General features: G+C 42.7%; 1 protein-coding gene across 8 annotated transcripts in view; it reads right to left on the bottom strand.

The window, feature by feature from the left end:
- NCOA1 (nuclear receptor coactivator 1) overlaps positions 1-24,363 on the bottom strand; it is a 321,680-nt gene that overhangs the window by 266,580 nt on the left and 30,737 nt on the right. The window contains exon 1 of one of the 8 annotated variants that reach the window (XM_077331651.1): positions 18,829-18,849. The exons of the other annotated variants lie outside the window; for them this stretch is intronic. The gene's annotated coding sequence lies outside the window, so the exon portion shown is untranslated. Of the gene's footprint in view, positions 1-18,828; positions 18,850-24,363 lie in introns of those variants that run through there. 8 annotated transcript variants of the gene reach the window in all.

Here is a 24,363-nt window from a genome sequence, read left to right as displayed (position 1 = left end):
TGGGCCCTGTTCACTGTTTCCATACTTCCTTTTTCTTTTCTGTTAGAGGCTTGCAATTATTTAAATTTTTACAGACATTTGACCATATATTTATTTTTCACTTAATGCATTTCAAACATTTGTATTCCACCTTTCCACCCAATTACAGCCCTCAAGGTACCAAACAGTTAAAAAGCTATTAGCCATCAATACATACATAATTCGCACGCACAAGCCATTTTAAACTCCAAGCCATTTTAAACACAATCAGCTTGAAGCCTGTGGAGTCCCTGTATGAGAAACTACTACCTTGAATATAGGTGCTTACAGCAAAAATACACCCTTCTAAATTCAGTCATTGGGCTTAGAAGACAGCATATCTGCTTAGGATTGCGCTGTTTTGCTACTTTTGTGACTGGCATAGCCCACTCACTTTACTACTTTATGTATATGCTACTATGGGTTCAATATTTTATGTACTTGTCTGGAGAGCCAGTGCTGGTATGCAAAAATGTCCTTACTTTTTAAAATGACTTGTCCCACCTCTCTCTTTCACAGACACATACAAAAACTTCTCTACGCCAATGGACAAACACTTATAAAAATGTTTCTCCATGTTGTAGTTGGTAGGAGAAAAGTTCTGTTAGATATTGCTTTAACTTCGGAAAGGATCTCCTCTTTTTTGGAGGACTGTTACTAGACCACCTAATTCAGAACCACATGTTCAGAAGAAAAGTTTTCAAAACTGCCAAATCATTAACTGGCTATTCACCATAATAACAATGCCCTGAAATGGATGTAGTCAGAATTTGTGAGGCAAAGACTGTAATACATTTTTCACGGCAATAGTATATCAAACAAGGAAACCATACAATGAAGTCTGATGCAACTGATACAGCAGTTCAACAGATAATGTTAGGGGGGGACCTTGAAGAATCACAGGGGAAAGAAGTCAGGAATCCCAACCTATTCCTGAAGTCTACCCCTCCAAGATTATTGAAAACTCCCAGGGACTCGACTGGACTTATTCTGTTCCCCTTCTCTCTGGAACATTTCTAGTAGTCATCAGACTGTTTATTTCTACAGGATTCCACCCTAAGAAGTTGAAAGAGGATCTTCACTGTAGAAGGTATATCACTGGAGCAAGGGGAAAGGACAATAAGAGCAAGCTGAGAAATCTCACAGGGAAGATGTGTGCTGCTGGTATGCAATGCAAGGGCTGGTTTGTAGCTAGAAGATTGTGGACAGTAAGGTCCAGGTCTCTGGCTGATGGCTTACTGGTGCTAATGGCAAATACATTTCAACTACAGGCAGGTAAAGGTAAAGGTAAAGGTATCCCCTGTGCAAACACCGAGTCATGTCTGACCCTTGGGGTGACGCCCTCCAGCGTTTTCATGGCAGACTCAATACGGGGTGGTTTGCCAGTGCCTTCCCCAGTCATTACCGTTTACCCCCCAGCAAGCTGGGTACTCATTTTACCGACCTCGGAAGGATGGAAGGCTGAGTCAACCTTGAGCCGGCTGCTGGGATTGAACTCCCAACCTCATGGGCAAAGCTTTCAGGCGGCTGCCTTACCACTCTGCGCCACAAGAGGCTCTTCAGTCAACTACAGGCAAACAGGCAATAAAATTAAATTGCAAAGCAGCTCTTTACAAAAAAAACAGAACCCATATACAAGCCTTTTTCAACTTTTTTACCATTGAGAAACCCCTGAAACATTCTTCAGGCTTCAAGAAGCCCCAGAAGTGGCATGGAATATGGCTGGGAAGCACAGCTGTGTACAAGCCCACCTGGGGCCCCTCCCCTTCCCACCCCCTCCAGGCCCATCATTGGCCATTTTGGGAGGGGAGAACAGGTCTACATGGTCATGTCCCCTGATAAATGTTTAACAAATTTAAAAAATATATACAAATACATTAATTCATTCCCATCCATTTGGGAAACCCTTTCTGGGCCATCAACAAACCCCAGGGTTCATGAAACCCTGATTGAGAAAAACTACCATATACACAAAACTGCGCTGTGATATAATAGATAGTATGTTTGGATGTAAGAAACCCAGGTACAAGCTGATATTTAACTCATCCCTAGCTTCTTCAAAGACTTTTCTATACTTGATACCTTGAGAAGGCTGGTCCTAGTCAGAGCTGATTCAATGCTGCAAAAGCCTCAATTTTATTATTGTTTGGAACATTTACATATCACTTTTCTATTGCAAGCTCTTCAAGACAACTCTGAATATTTACATGAGTTCACAGCCTCAAGAGAAGCAATACTTCTACCTCCATCCCATCCTCCCTTGGTCTCAGCATCTGGCTGTGAGGCATTTCTAGATGTTGGCCTTTTCTTTTTTTTTCATTAGTTTTATTATTTATTATTATATAAAGCATTTACAGAAAAATTAAGAAAAATTAAACTAAACACACATACACAAACAAAATAAGAAAAAGCAGAATTGAGATTGTGTGAAATTGAGAATATATGGGGCAAAGTATAAAGTATTGCTACTGTCTCGACATGAAGACGTCCATGGGAGAAACAACCAGCATCTCTGTAAAAAGGTGAAGCCTACAAGCATGTAGGGATCTGTGTATAAGATCTAGGAACACACACATACACACACACAAAGGAGCTCTGGCATGTAGCTTAAATAGCAAGATTTGTATCTTGAGGCTGGAGTTAGACGCTGTAGCCCCTAAAACAATATTCTTTTAATGATTATGTATGTACTAAGGGCCAAGCCCGTTGCATTCAGGAATACAACAGGTGCTAGATTGGGGGAGGGGGTGGAAGAATTCTGTGGATGGCCTCTTCCTCCCCGCCTCCCCCCTCCCCGGAAAGGCTGGAGGGTCTCCAGGCAGGGAACTCACTGGGTAGGGGCAGTTCTTATGCAGCAGGGTTCTACAGCCTTTGAGGGAAGTAGAAGGAGGAGGTGGTGGTCAGGGGTGGGGGACGGAAGGCGATTGGCTGGCTGCTGGAGGAGGAATTCAGGGGTGGGGCAGCTGCCCTAAGTGGGTGTAAAGCGCTGAGTGACACTTAAGCCATGAGACACACTCCTCCTCCAAGGCCTGACCAGAAATATATTATGTGAAACAGATAATAAGGTAACAAGAAGCCATGTAATGATCTTGTGTGGTCTGAGACAAAACCTTGGGTGGAATTCTAGAGGCTTTCCAAAGTGGGAACAATACCTGTGAGTGCCCTGGGTAGATCTTTAATAAATTTCCCAGGAAAATAGACAGATCCATGACTGTATTGTCTGTATAATAATACTAAACCTTTATTAGCATAAGTGTATTGCCTGTATGAAACTAAATGACCCCTAGATAGTGGGACAGGATGCTGACTAGGTGTAGCAGGCTGTTAGTGATTGCCCTAATTTAATTCTGCCAGGGGAAGGGGAAGGAAAAAGCGTTTAGAATTTATGTAATTAGTAACACCATTGGGAGCTCTATTGTCCTGTAGATATGCATTTTTATTTTGAATGAGGAGAAAGAGTCAGCGGTTACTGTATATACTCGCATATAAGCCAACCCGGATATAAGCCGAGGCACTTAATTTTACCACAAAATCTGGGCAAACGTATTGACTCGAATATAAGCTGAGGGTGGAAAATGCAGCAGTTACATTTACATTAAATGAGGCACCAGTAGGTTAAATGTTCTTGAATATTTATTTCAAAGAAAAACAGTAAACTAGCTCTGTCAATGCAAAAGAGGGCCAACAAACCAGAGCAGAACAACAGTACCCGAAGTTGGCAACCTCCTACAACAAGTACAACAGCTACCAAACTGGGAGAATGGACTACTCTAACAACAGCTACAGTGCCCTCCCAGAACAAAACACTGAAATAAAGAACTGTAAAACTCAACACTGAAAGAAAGAACTGTAAAAATCAACTTTTAAAAGAAACACAACCTCAAGAAGAAAAGGCAAACAATGCTGCCCCTCAGAAAAAAGAAGAAATAAACATTAGGAGAAACAGTAAATCCCAAAGCACTCCCAAAACCCACCTCACCCCACCCCACCCACAGAAACCAAAAGTATAGTTTGGAAGAAGTAAAGGAAAAAGAGGAAGAAGATCAGAGTCCCTCACTCAAACCATTGCTACCCTACAAGCAGCCAGAGCAAGCAAGCTTCAGCTTGCAGGAGGTTTGCAGAAGCAATGTAACGATTGGCTGACTGGGAAAAGGCTGTTAGTTCAATTACCGTGATATACCTGCATATATGCCGAGAAGGACTTTTTCAATGTGTATACTGTGCTGAAAAACTCGGCTTATACATGAGTATATATGGTAATAGCTCTCTGCAGGCTCACAGTAACCTCACCCACAGTGTCCAGGCAGCTCCTGGAAGTATGGCATCCAACTGAAATGTCCATTTTCCATTTCTGCTTAAGATCTGTAAAACGCACATCTGTCCGGCTAAAACTGACATCCATTTGTACATTTCAGGCAAGCAAAGCGACACATTACAGAGCAATGTGAAGGCCTTGTGTAGGCTATCTTAGAGAAGGGTTTTGTGAGCAAACTTCTCAAGTGAGGATGGAGTCTGGCCAGTAATGGCTAGGAACTTAAGAAAATGATGTACAAAGGGGGCTTGCCATAAACATTCTTACAGAGAGCGTACCTATACCACAAACAACCAAACAGGAAATACAGCTTGTAATGTAAAAGCACTAGAAAAGAACAGCCAATCAAATGCAAACCCTTTGAAAGCAGCAGGGAACAGAGCAGACGAAGCAAAGTAGCCCCTAGTGAAGACAACCATTAATGCAGCGGGTTGGTGCAGGTGCCAAGATTTCTGTACTGAATTAAGAAAACAACCCTGAATGAGTTATTAATCACTGTCAGTAAGTCACAGTACCTCTCTTGTACATTGATTTAAAGATGTTGACTCCAAGAAGTGATACAACAAGGCAATACATGGGTAGGTCAGTCCCTGAAACAGGCTTAACTTTAAATGGATTTAAACCAGTAGGAGCTTATGCTGTTAATTGAAAATACACTAATTATCGAAACAGACATAGTCAAAGGGCTATGCAGATATAGTAAACATCACAGTAGGTAAACTGAGCAAAGAAGCAACTACAAAAAGCAATTTTTTTTACATGGTCATGAAACAAAATGTGTTTTCACTTTCTTTAACTGGAATTAAAGAAATGTTTTAGCTAAGAACATTGCAAGCAAAGCTGGTTCACCTCCTGACGACTGTAATGCTTCATTAAATGACTCTCCATCTCAAAACACATGCAAACTCACTTTCCAGCTCCACTTTTATATAACGTATATACATTTAATGTTGCAGGCGCTAATAAAAGACAAATCAATTAAGAACTGAAATTCAGCATATCATTATGGTATGATATTTAATTATGAAAAGTCCACAAATCTGATCCTTGGTCACCACTCACAAGCACTCGTGGCCTGGGTGTCCAGCATAAGGACTGCCTCCATCACATGGTCAATAAACTGCAGAAGCAAGGGCCTTTTCACTGGCAGGGGCTAATGGGAATTGTAGTCCACGGACATCTGGAAGACCACAGGTTGACTACCCCTGAACTACCATACTATCTTTAGGCCCTCTGGCTCATTCAGAAGAGTGAGACAACTGAAGATCTTGTCTTGCTCTGAAGCAAACTGGAGAGCCAGTTTGGTGTAGTGGGTAGGAGTGCGGACTTCTAATCTGGCATGCTGGGTTCAATTCTGTGCTCCCCCACATGCAACCAGCTGGGTGACCTTGGGCTCGCCATGGCACTGATAAAACTGTTCTGACCGAGCAGGAATATCAGGGCTCTCTCAGCCTCACCCACCCCACAGGGTGTCTGTTGTGGGGAGAGGAATGGGAAGGCGACTGTAAGCCACTTTGAGCCTCCTTTGGGTAGGGAAAAGCGGCATATAAGAACCAACTCTTCTTCTTCTTCTTCAAAAGTTCCATTCCCAGAACATCTGGCACAAAACACAGGACTAACCTAAACCCCTCCCCTGAGTGTCCTGTGGGAGCCAGATAATTCAATGTGGAGATGATCACAGCAACTACTAGCCATAGTCTGATATCAAGTCAATCCAAATTGTGTGGATGCCTATTAAAACTGACCATCCATGACCCTTTCTCCAAGTCCCTTAAACTCAACAACTGCAAGCTAATCCTTCTTGACTTCATCATGTTAAAGAAGAAAAATTACATAGCGCTGAATGACCTCTTCACCCTATACAATAATATGTCTTAAAACAGACTGTCTTGGTCCACCTTTAGCCGAAAAAGGAACTTCAAATTAGCTGATCAGTACACTACAACAAAGAATTCAAAAGAAACCTGCATGACCCAGAAAAACACTATCATGGAGCCAGCTGGGATGGTCAACAGATAAGTGACCAACGAATGCAATAGAGCTCATTCAAGAAATTGAATTCAACTCAACCCCTCCAGAAGAAGAGAGCATTTCAAAGAATTCCCACACAAGCCCTTCCTGTGAAACAAACACACGGTTATTATTCAGTGTGTGGGATCCAGATGTCTCCCCTCAGGGCAGCACTGCTTTTGTAAAGATATCGTATCTTCCAAGCATGCAAAGCACAGTGTTTTGTACCTAGTAAAGTATGGTTCTTTCCTCAGATACTGCAGTTGTTGCTGTGTGAAACAGGATGACATTACCCCAGTACCAATCACGGCGGGCCACCAGGTAATGAGAATGGTACTGAATGAATACAAGTCACCCTTATCCAAAGTCTGTGCTTCTTAGGGATGACAAATGAGGAGGAATCAGATTAATGGTACACTGAACTCAGTACCTTCTATTACAAATGACAGTCACTCTCAAAGACATCAGGCAGAGAAATCGTTCTCAACCCTGCTCCCCAAAAAAACTTTGATTGGGAGAACCTAAAAACTCAACTCAAGGTTTTGTGCCTGTGTAATTCAAGTCTTTGGGTGATGGCCCTTTCCCAGATCTTTTAACCAGCAAGCCGTACTAATGAGACTGGAATTAGGCAAATGTTACTAGACTCACCCAAAATTTTGCTGACCCTCGCTTACCTACCTGGCCTTGCCACGGTGGAGAACAGCAATCAAGTTAAAATTACACTCTGGGAATCAGGGTTTCCAGAAGTCTGGGGAAGTGAAACGTGCAGGTTGGCATGAACTCTACAATCAAAAAAGGGAAGGAAAACACAGCCCTGCATGGGAATGGCAACGAAAAAGTTGTAACAAAGAAAAAGAAAGTAAAATATAACCATGCATGTATTAAAAATGAACAAAACATCTTTAAACAGCCCCGTGGCGCAGAGCGCCACGGACTGAATAAAGCAGGAAGGGCACTGTGGGAGGAGTTAGGGCGGGCCCTGTCCGGGATAAAAACTCGGAGGGGGCAATCAGGAGCCGCACAGCCACAGGTGAGCGGTCGGCCGCGCCGCCTTCTCCCGGCCGCCGGAGCGCCCTCGCGGCGTCGTAGACGCCGTGAGGGTGCTCCGCCGGCCGAGAGAAGGCTTCGGAGAGCCTCGGGGCGTGGGTGGGCCTGGCCGCCTTCTCTCGGCCGGCGGAGCGGCTTCGCGGCGTCTATGACGCCGCGAGGCCACTCCGCTGGCCGAGAGAAGGCTTCGGAGAGGCTTCGGAGAGCCGCAGCCGAGGAGGCCCCACCGCCGCCGCCCGCCGCCGCTCACCGCTCCACCTCAGGCCGCCGAAACTCCAGGACTCCTGCCACTCGCCAGCGGCTCGCAAGCCGCTCCAGGTATTCCCCCACCCCCCATACCCACTCTCACTGCTAGCGCCCATTGCATTTCAAAGGGCACTGGGCTTTTTTACTAGTCAGTATATAATTTAATAATACAATCAGAAGTATTCAGTTTGACTTCTACTGATGAGGAAGGACAGGCACTAAAATAAATTTGGTATTGGTTCCCATTTGGTATTGGTTCCTGCATATGGAGACAATATATAATTTTAAATCTGTATTTATGTAAGTAGACATCTGTCTTTATACTGGGATTAGGCGCTTTATGCTGAACCACAGGACTGTTGTTTTTTAATTATATTTTAGCCCTTCTAATTATTGTATGCTGATGTTTTATAAATTTGTAATACAAGCAGTGTTATATTTCACTTTCTTTTTCTTCGGTATGAACTCTACTCCAAGGAAGCTACTTCAGAAAGCTTAAGTGATGGCTTGGTGACAGCCTACACTTCTGCTCATCGGTGGAGACACAAGTTACAAGAGAAAGCACATCCTCCATGTCCACTGATGGTTTCCAAAATAAAGTAAGAGGGGTAGGACCCAGTGAAGGACCAGGTACAGGGCAAATACAGAAGCACGGGGATACCAGTATGGCAAATCAAATGTACAAAAATGACTTTTATGGAGTCTTCAAACTTCCATTCTTCTTTATTCTTTTATACTTGCCATATTGGTATCCCAGTGCCGCTGTACTTGCACTGATGGTTTTCAGCACTATGAAGATGTGATAGTGGCAAGAGTTGGCAAGAAAAAAGCAGGAAGGAGGAGACCCGGTTCATAACCCAGTTAAGGCTAAGTCTTCAAGTCACAGTAGCATAGCTAAGCATAAGAGTCAGGGACTTTTAATAGATGGCCCAACTCAAGAAACAGAGAAATATACACTGGGTGCAGGAGAGTGCTAATTGCAAGGTGTCAGCAGCTTAATTTCATTGTCCACCACCGTCCTGAAAAACAGACAGTTATCAGTTCAGGAAACTTTGGTCTATGGCCATAATCCTGTTATAGTGCATGCAGCGGGTCCTTTCTACTGCATGTCAGCAAGGTTTATATGGGGAGTTGGTTAATGTGTATTAATGCTAATGGGAGTAAAATCCCTGGTGCAGCTATTGGAGCAAGCAGGCCTTAAAATTTACTTGACAGGAATCCATAAAAAACCATCCATCAGTACATAAGGAAAATTGATCCAAAGCCTCAAAATGCTCTAAAAATTTGGTCACCGCCATGCTCTTTGCTCTCAGCCTTTCAATTGAAAAAATGCACACATATTTTTCTACGTGCCTGAATAAGAACAACCTTATTAGTGCATTGTCACCAGCAATAAAGGCTACACAATGGGAGTAAAATATTTTCAAGAAGATACTTGCATTGTTGTTGTTAGGTGCAAAGTCATGTCCGACCCATTGTGACCCCATGGACAATGATCCTCCAGGCCTTCCTGTCCTCTACCATTCCTCGAAGTCCATTTAAGTTTGCACCGACTGCTTCAGTGACTCCATCCAGCCACCTCATTCTCTGTTGTCCCCTTCTTCTTTTGCCCTCGATCGCTCCCAGCAAAAGAAGAAGGGGATACTTGCATAGTCTCTACTATTTGTAATCTGCTAGAATGGCTTTTATTTTAAACATCTGCACAATTGCCTCTTTCACGGGAATTACGATCCTATCCCTGTACACATGATACATCTCATTTAGGGTAGAATTACACCTTACGCCAGTATTTTCCATAGAAAACACAAAGTGTGGGAGCAAAACAAGAAAACTGCTGTAATTAATTTTGGGTGGTTCTCCTTGGGAAAAAAGACCCTCGGTATCAGAAATATCACTTCATAGTTCTTGTGGCCTGCCATGACAAACATTTTAACCAATTTTTGTATTTGAGTTCTAAATGAATTGTCTACCTGTAGATCCGACTCTTGAAGGGGACTAGGCACACCACAATTGCTCTAGCAACCACAAAGCTAAGAGTACCAAAACATGCCATTTGCACATAAAAGAAATCAGCAAGCTCTTAAACTAATATTACCAAAACAAAAACCACAAAACCCCTGCACACAAACACAAACACTAAATAACAACCTCAAGCCACTGGCAAAGTGAAGCGGTTCAGCAGGTAACCCAAGACTACAGGTACCTGGTAGTTTCAAAAAGGACACTGCATACAAGACTATGACTGTTACGTAAAGAAGATAATGCACAGCTTGTTTACTGTATTTGACCAATACCTGCTTTTAAGCTCAGAAGTACACAACAAAAGAGCAGCATTCCCCCCACCCCTGTAAATGCCAAAGGCTTGGATGTATTTACCCACTGGCATTCTAACTTGAGTCAGCAATCAGCGATTTTAATTTCTGAAAACCAATCGCTGCAGTTACCCTTGATTTAATTTCCAGCAATAAATTATTTTTATGCAGGCTTCGGCTCTGCTTTAAAAAAAAAAATTACTCACAGAGGCCAAACATTAGGAACATTTGAAAAATAACTTTTATGGGAGAGCTAGAATTCATATTTGAAAGGCTGTCATCCTACAGCAACAAATTGTAATGAAGGCAGGGCCTGGCATGAGTCAGCAGAAGTAGGCAGCACTGCCAGGAGAGTTAAAAGCAAAGCTAAGGAGAGAGAGGGAGAGAGAGGAAGAACAAAAACAAAAAGGAAAGAACTGAGGAACTAATCATTTCTGGCTCTCAGAACCTGCTTTAAAACCAGTTGTTATCAGTTGCCGTGACAAGAATACACTGGAAATACTAGATTTTTTTATGTAGCTTTTTAAGTTTCCCCCTTTGGTGTCCCCTTGAGCAAAGCAAGAAAGCTCTCTTTAAAAACCAGCACAAAGCAGTTCTCCACAGATCCTTGCACCTAACAGCTCACGGATCTGGAACAAGGCTATGGGAATGAATTTAATCTTGAAACCGGCCCACCCGGACCACTCACACAAATAAACACACGTCAGCTGACTGGAAGTGTCCAAGGGGAAACTCTGTCCTACATTTCTAGACTATTATCACTTTGCTCTGCTCAGGCTGTTGCTTGCCCATTCAGCCAAAGCAGTCCTGAAAAGGCCATTTCATTTGAAGGGCGTCAAGTCAGAATTAATTTTAGGTCTCAGAAAATATGCAAACTGTCATGGCGCGTTCCGAAACAGCCTCTCAACGGAGAACACACCAACAGCTAAAGCCGCTCCGCCGACCAGGAGCTCACAACCCTAGTGGGCAAGGCGCACCTGACAACCCTTCCCCACAACAACACTGCTTCCTGCTCTTGCTTACACAGAAAAGCATTCCGAGCCCGTCTGCTTTCACAGCAGAGGCAAGCTGCTTAGTAAGCATCTTATCCTATTTACAAAAGTCCTCCAGCATCTCTGATCAGATATTATGTAAAAGTAACCATCAGAGACAGATCCATTTCATAACAAGGAAGACAGATATTCCCTTAAGGAGCCCTTCCCCCACCCCCAGTCAATGGGCTTATTAGGGTAGCACAGTCAGGGATACAGCCAAGGTCTAGAACCTTTACTCCAAGCATTCACTGTGTTGTGAGTTAACTGAATATAAGATCCTGCAAAGCAAGATCCTGCAAAGCATAAACTGGCAAGGCAGACAAGGAAGTATATGTAGGAGAACTGTGTTCGTCCATGTGTGGAGCATGGGTGCTGGATACCAGATTGCCAGAGGGTGTGGAGGAAAATAAATGTGGGGGAAGACAGGCTTCTCTGGTAATCATTTTAACTCAATGTGCAATAGTTTTAATGAACCTACATTAGGGGCTTACATTGTTTGGACCTTCATGCATATAGCCTAGTCATTTTTGTTCATTATCTAAATCCCTCGCTCCCAGATAGAGAATAACAGACCTTTGCTGGACGGGAGGAGGGGAGTGGGTTATTATCCGCCATTGTGATATTGTGTTTTAATTATGTTTAATGGGTTTTTATAGGTTTTTATTGTTTTTATGGGATATTATTGTTTTTATGAATCTCTGTAAACCGCCGCAAGACTTTTGAGAACGGCGGTATATAAATATAAAGATAAATAAATAAAATAAATTTTCATTACACTCCCCCCCCCCACTGACCAGCTCAGCGGCTCACACCTGGAGTCTCAGAATAGGAGCCCAAGGAGCTGAGACTACCAGCTGAGCAGAACCACAGAAAGATGAATATGGCCAAGGCAAGTGTTGACAAGGGTCCAGCGGTATCAGAAGCCACCTTGCTCACATCTGCCAGGGAGGCCTTACTAATCAGTCCCTAAAATAGTCACCACACACCAGGGCTCTGCTGGGCAGGATTCAGGCACCTAGCCCTACAAGCAGTGGTTCTCAACCTAGGGGCTTTCCCATTTGGGGTCGCCTGGCCCCTTCGTCGGGGTCCCCTGGTTGGTGAAGGGGATGGAAAGGGGAAAGCCCCTTGGTGGGCATGTACACAGCTATGCTTCCTAACCATATTCTGCATGATCAGGCTACTTCTGGGGTTTCTCAAATCCTGAAGAATCAGGGATTTCTCATCTCAGTGGTAAAAAAGTTGAGAAAGGCTGGTGTAAGCTTTCATATGCATGTACACCTCCTGAGTGTGAGTGTCTGAGGAAGTGTGCATGCACACAAAGCTTACATCTTGAATAAAACTCTATTTATCTTAAAGTTGCCACTCAATTCAAACTTTGTTCTGCTGCTTCAGATCAACCCGGCCATCCCACCTTAACCTGTTTTTTTTCAAAGTCTGGTCAGGTTGACTCTCAAACTCCAAATATTATGAGCAGCAGCACACTTACATATAATTGCATGGCACACCAGGTAGCATTCCCTTGTACTAATTGGCAAATTCACCCTACAACCTTTAAGAAGCCACCTGACAGCTAATCGCTCTCTCGACCCATTAGAATAATGATATCTTTCAACACTCCACGAAACAAGCCACGGAAGTATTTGTTTAAAGCACGTATAAATCCTAACACCTGCAATTAAAAATGATGCTCTTGTCCTATGTGACAGTTTTCCTTTGATGATCATTATGTGTCTGAGATTTCCTTCACATTGCCACATTTGAAGTCATGGTATCAGCAGTGTGGTCGCCAGTAAAGAAGTCTTACTCCTACGACAAGGACTTAAAGAGTATCAAACTGTTAAAGAGTATCAAATTGTTATCACTTTATTATTGTAAAAATTAATTAACTGTATTGTTTCTGTTTTATGTGAACCGCCCTGAGCCTTCAGGGAGGGTGGTATATAAATAAATAAACAAACAAACAAACCATAATAAATAAATAAACAAACTAACAAACAAACTAAAACACCTCCAGGGTAAATGAAAATAAAAAAAATGAATTAACCATATGAGGTCACGACAAATTCAAGGTAAGGTAGTCATTCATATAAAAATTCTAGCTCTACTACTAACGTTTTTGTCTTCCTGAACAAAAATGTTTTCAGCATTATCTCCAATATGATTATTTTAATACTCCCAAATGATGTTGGCAAGCAATTGTTATTTTATAGCATGGTCAGGCTGTGAGATTCCATCACTATCTTTGGTAAAAAAATCAGGCAATAGAACAGCAATTGTCACTAAAATGTAGATAAAGAGCCAATGATCTGTGGTGCTGCAACTGATCTAAAGATTATTACAGGTAGTCACTTCTTTTTTTAAACTCAAACATTAAAAATGGTTAAAAAAATGGTTTCTCACAGTAAGGCACAAGAACTAGACAGTGACATTTCTGTGACCAAAGTCCTATCACATTGCTCATTAGATATCTCACTCTTTTGATTGCATCAACTTCTTCAGTCAAACTGTGGCCCTCCAGATGTCCATGGACTACAATTCCCAGCATTTGCTGGCAGCGGCTCATGGGAATTGTAGTCGATGAACATATGGAGGACCACAGGTTGACTACCCCTGATGTAGAGGGATTGCTGCTCACTCACCCCCCCCCCCCTTGGGCTTTGGTCTGTGGAGTCCCACAAGGCTCCATCCTCCCTTATGCTTTTCAACATGAAACTGCTGGGTAAGGTCATCCAGGGATTTGGGCTGGGCTGTCTTCTCTATGCAGATGACACTGAGCTCCATTCTCATCCTCTCAGCTGCTTCCCAGGAAGGCTGCACAAACTCTGAAATACTGCCTGGAGGCGGTTTTGTAGTGGATGGAGACTAATAAAGTTTAATCCTTACAAAGCCAATGTGCTACTGCTGAGCAGAAGGTATGACCCAAGGTTAAAGGTGTCACTAGTTCTGGATGGGAAGCAGGAGGAGCAGAAAGCAGAGGATTAAATGGTTCTCAGTCACTTAGAGAAGAAGGGGCAGAGCTGGGTTTTTGTATCCCATTTTTTACTACCTGGAAGATTCTCAAAGCAGCCCACCCTTCCTCTCCCCACAACAGACACCCCGTGAGGTAGGTAAGGCTGAAAGAGCTCTGACTGGCCCAAGATCACCCAGCTGGCTCCAAATGGAAGACTGGAAGAGCCCAGCTCTCCAACGGGGGGGGGGGGGGGTGCAACACCAGAAGGTTAAATATGAGAGGAACTGCTTCCTGGGAGCATTGCACCCCATCCTGTCTGCTGGTCATACTTTCCCAGCCAGAAATAATGTCTACTTGCTGTGGCCAGCAGAAAGGAGGTGGTGAACCCCCCCCCCCGGAAGGCACTTAACCCCATCCTATCTAGTGGAAGTAAGAAAGTGGGGAGAGGAATCTCCCAGGTAAGATCTCCATTCCACCTTTCATCCGGCCACAACCAGGAAAGGGGAGGGGGGGAGATCCCCCAGGAAGGAACTTCCCTTTCAATTTTCTCCTGGCCATGGAAAGCAACAGCCAGCAGAAAGGTGTGGGTGAAGTGCACCCAGGAAGGCAATTCACTCCTCCCATTTAAACCCTCCTTTCTGATCTCCATGGCTTTTTCTGGAGAACAGAGGGAAGATCTATTTAAACCCCTGTTTTCTCTTCCCATCAGACTGTCTCAGGGAGTACAAATCAGCGGTGGTTAAAATTTAAGCTAAACAACTGAGCAGTGGAGATTTCCTAACCACTCAGCTGCTCCTCCTCCTTTTCAGGGAATGTTACAAACCACAACAAATTGTGCCAAAATTCATGGTATTTCATCCCAGTTCTGCCATTCATGAATACTGGTTCAATAACCCCAAACAGCCCAAAATTCATGGCAAACACTGGTTTGTCAGTCAATTCATGCCCCTCTCTACTCCCAAACCATATTTAGGCACAATTCAAAGGATTGAACTTTAAAGCCCTATAATGATTTGAGTTCAGCTACTCCCATACAAGCCTACCTAACCACTATGAACATCTCCCGAGGCCCTACTTTAGGCATATCTGCTATCTGAGATTTGGTGAGTGACAAGTTGGGAAAGAACATACTTAACTATGACACCAGAACTTTAGTACTCCCTGTCCTCTTCTACTGCCATCTTCTGCAAACAAAATAAGTTGTTTTGTTTTTTTTGCCTGGTACTCTCAGTAACCCCTCCTTCCTGCCTAATGCTTTGTCATTTTTATGTTTTTGTATTGGTTTTAGCTCTGGTTTTGTTTCAATAGTTTGTATGATGTGATTATATATGTTACTAATTTGTTACCAGTCTTTCAAGGGTAAAAAGGCTGGATTCTGTAAAATAAAATAAACCTACATTGTGAAATCCACCTTCAGTCAGTGGGAAAGATAGATTATAAATACGTTAAGTAAGTAAAAGATTTTGCTAAGAGCTTAAGACACTGTATCCAGGCTTTCTACTGGCAAAGCCAGGGTTAAGAAGGACAAAAAATGCTTACCTCCTGTTTTCAACTGGCACAGAAACAAGTTTTGAAGATTCATCCACTCTACAAAGGACTACCCTTGAAACAAATGAGTAGCCGTGTTGGTCTGAAGTAGCACTGACGAAGAGTGCTTGCACTTGAAAGCTCACGCCTTGAATAAATCTTTGTTGGTCTTAAAAGTGCTACTGGACTCTGATTTTATTGTACCTTTGAAACATCACTGTAGCATTATTCCATGCTACAGTAGCATTATTCCATGCTACAGTAGCATTATTCCATGCTACAGTAATCTAAAAACTGGACTACTGTAATACAATCCCAAAAGGACTTCCCTTGAAAACACTGTAGCATTATTAGCCAGAATTGTGAACTGAAGTCCAACACTCTATGAAGATGAGCATAAACTTAAAATCATTGTACTGGTGGCTGACTTGCTTTACCATTCAAGTCAAGAGGCTATTAACTTGCAAAGCCTTTCACTACTTGGGACTATCAAATCTAAGGGATGGTCTCTCCCCATATGTGTTTGACTGCTAGCTCCATTTTTCATCCAGACTTACTGTTTATCCCACACACTCAAGGCAGTACAATCTATTTCTGCCTAGTGTAAGGTTTTTTTTTTTCTGCAGCTGCTAATGTTTTATGGAGACACCTCCTTGAAGAGGTGAGGAAGGCAGACACAAATGCAATTTTCAGAACTGCAAAATCAAGCACCTATGATGGTATCTTCTAGAATACATAGAAAAATTACCCAAAATTATTTTACAGAAAAATCTGGGAGAGCATGACATAATGAATGAATGATATAATGTAACTTAAGGTATCTTTAGATTGATAAAATGATTTGCGGGGAATGTACCAAAATTTGATTTTAATCAAAAATTCCAATGTAATTTTAAAAAGTCAATTTAAAATTTTAAAATCTGTTTAAATTTTTTAAAAAATTATTGATTTTTATCAATTCTGGCATTAGTGTATGAATATATATTGGGTAATCTTGGTTGTCATCACAACACAAAGCTAACGTCTAACTCTCACCTATATAATCTTTGTACTTCTATTGATTTATCACCAACAGGCACTTGCAATACAATAAATTAGCGATCCCCAACCTGTGGGCCGGGGACCACATGTGGTCCGCCGACTAACTGGAGGTAGGCCGCGAAGGACGGCTCGCCCCCCCCCCGGCCCTTTACTTCATCCACAATCCGGCAGGCGCACATGGGACTATCTCGTTGCAGAGAAACAAGCTCAGGGTTCCCATTGATTTGTCATTGTCATGAGTTAAAATTTCCATGAAAATAAAATGTTCCTTATGTTCATTGTTGTGGCGTGTCTGTATCTTATTTTGAAGGGATGTTCAAACATCAGAGTCAGAGAGCGTTAGGGTAGTGGGCCTCAGTAAAATTGTCAAGCGTTGAGTGATCCCCGGTGATAAAAAGGTTGGGGACCACTGCAATAAATGACTGCTGGAAACACTAGGCACCCCAATGAAATTTCTAGGCACTATGGTGCCTGAGATTTGTCAAGCTCTGCCCTATACATTCACACAGGGGCCAGGTTATTTCCAGCAGCATCTGTATACAAATCTATGAAGTGGACCCAAAACATCTCAGCCAAAGGGCTTTTGAAGCAACTTACATGTTAAAAACCTTAGTAGAAACAGCTAGCAACATTTAAACTGATAAACAAAAAATCAATTACTGTTCCTTCAACAAAATAATACATAACTGAAAGGAGAGGGGGAACCCAAACTCATTAAACTGCATCCTGAAGAGAGAGTTTCCTTCATTTTCTACCATCATTGATCAGTGTTCAGGAAGTGGAAGTTAAACATTACCCAATGACACTCACACAACTAGAAAACGCTAAAGCCTGCATCTATCTGTTGCACTGACTTCTCCACCTCAAGCTCAATGTCCCTGTTTGCTAAGTAAAAAGACCATATGCATTCCCCATGCCTGGGTTCCCAAACATGGTACCTGTGGGTGTCATAACACCTGCCAGCTCCTTTCCCGATTTTTAACAAGTGTTTCTGTAATGTGGCTGGGGCCAGAAGGGGTTTCTGCCCATCATGGTTTCTGATGGGTTGTGCAGGTTAAAATAACACTGCTTCACTGGCAGTCGTTTTATTTCCCCTCTCTCCTAGTATATCTTTTAAAAATATAATTAGTCCTCTAACTTCCAGGATTCTATGTGGTATCTTAACAAACCCATTAAGCTCCCATAATACTTTACATTTCCTTTGACTGAGATTAGGCTAGGGAGGAAGAAAGCTAATCAACTTGCCAGAGAAATAATTCATAGGCAAACTGAAATTTTAAAAGTTTTACAACCCCGTAAGAAAGTGAACAAAGAAACCTCTCCCTGTGAGAAAGGCAGGCTATAACTAATTCTCCTCAACAGAACATTCCGGAGGGGGGGGGACCTCTGATCTAGTTTAAGGAAGAAAAACAGTGCAGGGTCTGACTTTTTGTCCCTACTGACAATGAGACATAGTGTGTACCCAAACAAGAACAACAGAAATTCTCCGACATTATTTTTGGTTGAATAAATCTGAGTTTGAGCCTATAGTTCAAAGATTGATAATTAAACAAAAAATACTCTAAATAATTTAATTTTTTAAACCTTTTCTGGTAATACATAATCATGTCAGACTACATCTTACTGTATCTTTCATCAGAAAGGAAGGTTGTATTGATTAAAATGTGCAGATTTATTGGAGACTTCAGCAGATTTCAATTGTGACTTACTGGGAAAGGAAAATTTTAGAAATGCCAGAAGTTGGTTTGAGAGAATGAAGCACTAATTGTTCTGCTCTGTAGCCAACTCAAAGTTTTTATTGCAGTAAAATCTGATTTCTTGTTTGCTGGACTTCTAAAGGGTTAAGCATCATTTTTAAATATTTGTATCCTGAAAAGACAGTAGGACACTCTGAGACAGATCTTGGTAACTATAATGAGATTGTGAAGGGAAAAAGTTCTTAAAGTTAGGCGGCATGGGTGGCAAATCGAGAAGGCAATATAGCATTGCAATAAAACAGCTGTTAGGATTAAAATGACCTTGGGTGATCCCAGAATCCTGCTAGATCAGACCAATGTTCCATATAATCTCCCCCTTACACCATAAAATCAAATCTTGGGCACTAAGTGGTCGAATACACATCCCTGAATGCCAAATTGTGCAGTTAAGCTCACTTATTAGCTTCTACATTAGGGATTTGCTGCTTGAGTAATTTTGTTTAGACTTGGGATATGTATTAGCAAAGGATTAATTGGCTTATTTCAAAAAAGTGTTAGCAGGATATCACTAAGGAGAACAAACCCATACTGATAGAATATGTGTATTTAGTAGCCACTTTATACAGCAACTTACATTTTAAAGAGGGACCAGGGAATTGAGGACCAAAGAATAGGTGTCTGCTTGGCTAGAGATGCACCACGAATTAGGCTGAAGAGGATTTTGGGAGAATGCTACCTGTTCGTAGCTTTTTGTTATTTTTTTGCTTAGAAGATGTTCTTCTCCATGACCTAGCTTGCACATGCCACAGGTCTGTAACATAGAAAAATAATATTCAGATGCTATTCCCCATGAATACATTATAGAATCAAAGAGTTGGCAGGAGCCATACAGGCCATCTAGTCCAACACGCTGCTCAATGCACGATCAGCCTAAAGCATCCAAGAAAAGTGTGTATCCAACCTTTGCTTGAAGACTGCCAGTGAGGGGGAGCTCACCACCTCCTTAGGCAGCCTATTCCACTGCTGGACTACTCTGACTGTGAAAAGTTTTTTTCCTGATATCTAGCCTATATCGTTGTACTTGTAGTTTAAACCCATTACTGCATGTCCTTTCCTCTGAAGCTAACGGGAACAGCATCCTAACCTCCTCGAAGTGACAACTTTTCAAATACTTAAAGAGGGCTATCATGTCCCCTCTGAACCTCCTTTTCTCCAGCCTGAACATTCCCAAGTCCCTCAACCTATCTTCATAGGGCTTGGTCCCTTGGCCCCAGATCATCCTCGTCACTCTCCTCTGTACCCTTTCAATTTTATCTACATCCTTCTTGAAGAGAGGTCTTCAGAACTGCACACATACTCCAAGTGTGGTCTGACCAGTGCCGTATACAATGGGACTATGACATCTTGTGATTTTTATGTGATGCCCCTGTTGATACAGCCCAAAATGGCATTTGCCTTTTTTACCGCTGCATCACACTGCCTGCTCATGTTTAGCTTACAATCCACAAGTACCCCAAGGTCTCGTTCATACACAGTGTTACCTAGAAGCATATCCCCCATCCAGTAGGCATGTTTTTCATTTTTCTGACACAGAAAACTTTACACTTATCTTTATTAAACTGTATCTTGTTCTTATTTGCCCATTTTTCCATTGTGTTCAGATCTCGTTGAACTCTGTCTCTATCTTCTGGAGTATTTGCCAGTCCTCCCAATTTGGTGTCATCTGCAAACTTGATTAGTCCCTCTACCCTTTCATCTAGATCATTAATAAATATGTTAAAAAGTACCGGGCCAAGCACCGAGCCCTGAGGTACCCTGCTACTCACCTCCCTCCAGTCTGATGAAACAGCATTGACAACAACTCTTTGAGTGCGGTTCTCTAACAATTCCCTATCCACCTAACTATCTGAAAATCCAGATTGCAGTCCTTCAATTTATCCATCAGAACATCATGAGGAACCTTAACAAAAGCTTTACTAAAATCCAAGTAAATGACATCAACCGAATTTCCATGATCCAGCAAACCTGTTACTTGGTCAAAAAAGGAAACCAGGTTGGTCTGACAGGACCATGCTGACTTCCTTGGATCACCAAATTGTCCTCCAGATGTTTGCAGATCCCTCGCTTTAATATCTGCTCCATTATCTTCCTCATAACAGAGGTCAGACTCACTGATCTGTAGTTCCCTGGGTCGTCCTTCCTCCCTTTTTTGAAGATCGGAATAACGTTTGCTCTCTCCCCCGGGGCATCTCCAGTTCTAAAAGAGGTCCCAAAGATGATGGACAAGGGCTGTGCAAGTTCTCCGGCAAGTTCTTTGAGCACACTCGGATGCATTTCATCCGGTCCAGGGGATTTGAACTCATCCAGCGCAGCTAAATGCCTCTCGACAACCCCTCTATCCATGTTAACCTGCCACCCAGACAGTGTCCTTTGGCTACTGCCATCTCTAGATGTGCCTAAACCCTTGGACCCGTGGGGAAAAAACTGATGTAAAATAGGTGCTGAGCCTTTCTGCTTTCTCTGCATCTTCCGTTAGAGTTTGTCCATCTGCACTCAACAGTGGGCCTATTGCCTCCTTTACTTTACGTTTGCTCCTCACGTAACTGAAAAATCTTTTCTTGTTTCAATGGGCTTCCCTGGCCAGTCTTAGCTCACTCTCAGCTTTGGCCTTTCTGATGATTGATCTACAGTGCCTAGTAGCCTGTAGGTACTCTTCTTTAGAGCTCTGTCCTTCCCTCCATTTCCTGAACATTTTCCTTTTCTTTCTTAGTTCCTCTTGAAGTTCTCTGTTCATCCAAATAGGCTTCATAGAGCTCCTGCAGTGTTTTCGTCTTTCTGGGATAGTCATTGATTGAGCATGCAATAGCTCTTGTTAGTGCGCCCACCCTTCAAATGCTCCCTTCCCTTCCAGCATTCTCGTCCATGGTATGACACTCATCATGTCTCTGAGTTTATTAAAGTTTGCCCTACAAAAATCCAACATCCGCGTCTGGCTACAAGCTTCCTTGCCTCTCCATCTCAAAAGGAATTCTATGGGGACATGGTCACTTCCCCCTAGGGTCCCCACCTCCTTCACCTCATCCACCAACTCTTACCTGTTGGTCAGTATTATGTCCAGTATGGCTGAACCTCTTGTGGGTTCATCTACCATTTGATATATGAAATTGTCAGCCAGGCAGGTCAGAAAGTTGCATGACTGAGGACACTTCTCAGAGCTTGTTTCCCAGCACACATCTGGGAAATTGAAGTCACCCATGATGACAAGGTCCTGCTGCTTGGATATTTTCTCAAGCTGCTCACAAAGTGCAGCACCCACATCCTCTCGTTGGTCAGGCGGTCGGTAGCAGACACCAACCACCACACTGTTTCCCCCTCGCTTATTTTCACCCAGATGCTTTCCCACTGGAGATACACTCTTCTTCACTAGAATTTCCTGACACATAAGCCCTTTCCTTACATACAGTGCCACTCCTCCACCTCTTTGATCTATTCTGTTTTTTCTGAACAGTTCATATCCATCCACTATTCCATTCCATTCATGAGAATCATTCCACCAAGTTTCTGTGATGCCTACTAGATCATACCTTTCCATCAGTATGAGAAGTTCCAGCTCTTCCTTCTTATTGCCCATGCTTCGGGCGTTATTATAAAGGCATCTGAATCCTTTTACTTTTGGTTCCCTAGGCTGGGCTGCCCCCGATCGGTCTCCTTCCTTACACTCCCTATGTCGAACATCTCCTTCCCCTTATGGCTTCAGTTTAAAGCTCTCCTGATGAATCTCCCCAGCTTCGATAAGTGCAATCCATCAGGTGCTAGTAGGCCTTCCTCAAGAAAGCCTATCGCATGGTCCCAGAAACTAAATCTCTCCTGACAGCACCAACTAGCAGCCAGTGATTCACCTCCATTATCTTCCTCTCCCGATGCACTCCTCTTCCCTTGACAGGCAAGATTGAAGAGAATACCACTTGTGCCCCCATTTGCTTGAGCTTCCTCCCCAGATCTTGATAGTCTTTTTTAATAGGAGCGATGGTATTCACAGACATGTCATTCGTTCCCACATGGACCATCACAAATGGGTAGTGATCCGTAGATTTGAGGAGTTTGGGCAGTCGTCTTTAATTTTTGCCCCTGGCAAGCAACACACCTCTCGGGTTAGGGGGTCGGACCCAGCCACATGGCGATCCATTCCTCTTAGGAGGGAGTCTCCAATTACCAGTACTCTCCTTTTTCTTTTCTTCTCAACACCATTTCCTTCTGTCCCCATGGCCTCTTCATTTTGTCTTAGACTTTGTTTTGGGACCTCTTCCCTCGTTGACACTTGCACCTCCTCTGCAAGGGCCTGAAATCTATTCTGGAGCTCCGAAGGCCCCGAGAACCGTCTCACTCTACGCCGTTGAATCTTTTTCCTAACTGTCTGCAGAGGCTCCATAATGAGGTCAATCCCCTTATCCTCTTCAGGACTGGTTGTATCGTCTTTATTCCAAGTTGCACAGCTGTGGTCTATGAACTCCTCCCCTTTCTTAATTTGGGTTAGAGTAATAACGCTGTCTTCTAATCCCCTAATCCTTTCCTCCAAAAGTCTTACCAGCTGACACTTGGGGCAGATGTAGTCCATCTTGTCTTCTGGGAAGAAGGCAATCATGTCACACTCACTGCAGATGATGGGATGAGTGTCCTGGAGGTCCATTGTAACTTCTAGGCAGTGCAACTACTAGGGAAATATAATCTACTGATTCTAATTGCTAGGCCAAGAGCCGCAGGCCAAGAGCCCTTTGTCTCTAGCCATTTTTAATCCTCCCAGCTATCACCCAGCAATATCCTCACTCAGCACCACAATAGCCTCACCTGGTCAGCAGTAACACTCCCCAGTAGCTCTCTCCATGTGCTCTCAGTTGTCTGAGCTTAATGTTATTGTTGTTATCACCTTGTTGTTACTATAAATGATATTACCTGTATCATTTTCTTGATTCATGTAAACCGCCCTGAGCCTTCGGGAGGGCGGTATATATATATATAAATAAATAAATAAATAAATAAATAAATAAATAAATAAATAAATAAATAAATAAATAAATAAATAAATAAATAAATAAATAAATATATTAATTAATAATGAGCATTGAGGACATCAAGGAGGAGACTGACATTCCAGCAAACAACTTTCCTTACTTAGTGAAAAGCCTGAAGTTCACCTGCAGAATTTTCAGAAGATGCATGAGTTTTCGCAGGTTTCCAAAACAGAATCTATGAAATGGACCTAACCTGTCAAGACTTGTATCAAGCAAACCTAAATGGTGGTACATGCAGGAACAAGGTTTTGAAGGCTGGTCTTGGAAGTGTAAAACTTGCAAAAGAATTAATGCAGCTCCCAGGCTTTAAAGAAGCCCATGTATGACATAGTACAGTTTCCGCTTTAGGGCTAGGAGTGCATCAAAGCATTTGCTGTTAGTTCTCATCAGAGGGAAGGCAGGATAACTGTCTCCTATAATTGAGGGTGGGCTGCCTCTTAATGCCATCATGGAAAGGAAAGTAATTCTTAAGCATCAAAGCCCCTTTTATCTCACAGCTGCTGGCCTCAGATGAACACTGGAGAACTTTTTGGAACATTGCCCCCATTTTTGTTAGCATGGAGGAGAGATCATGCCTCTGTACTTGAATGTGTCTGGAGATACGAGAGGGTAGTATTACATATGGTACTACAAGGCTGAGATGTGGGCTTTCTTGAATTTAATGCCAAATTTTCCATGGCTCGTTCAATGTTTGTGGCAATATGCCCAGATGTTTCTGTGCTGTGTACTGAGATGTTTATGAGATAGATACATTTATACAGAGCTAGGAAGTTGGTGCCAGGCGGTTTCTGACCCCCAAGCAAATGTTTGCACCCATTACCCTCTTTTTTTGAAAAGAACAAATGCGTATAATGGAATACAGGTACAGAATGAAGAGAAGAGCCTCCTCTCCTGTGCGGGTTTCAGGAGGGCAATATAGAAATTTAATAAATAATAATAATAACGGGGGAGGGTGGGATCAAGTAGGTGGGGGAGAGTGTCAATGCAACGGACAGCCTCCAACTTTAAAGCCTTCCTTCTACTGTGTGAGTGGCATTGAGTATTGCTTAACCTTCACTATGCTGAACATTGAGCAGTTGTAGAAGAACAGGGAGGGAGGG

Source organism: Paroedura picta, chromosome 1, assembly GCF_049243985.1.
Source record: "Paroedura picta isolate Pp20150507F chromosome 1, Ppicta_v3.0, whole genome shotgun sequence".
In the NCBI taxonomy this organism is placed as follows: Eukaryota; Metazoa; Chordata; class Lepidosauria; order Squamata; family Gekkonidae; genus Paroedura; species Paroedura picta.
This window is presented reverse-complemented; position numbering and strand designations above follow the sequence as displayed.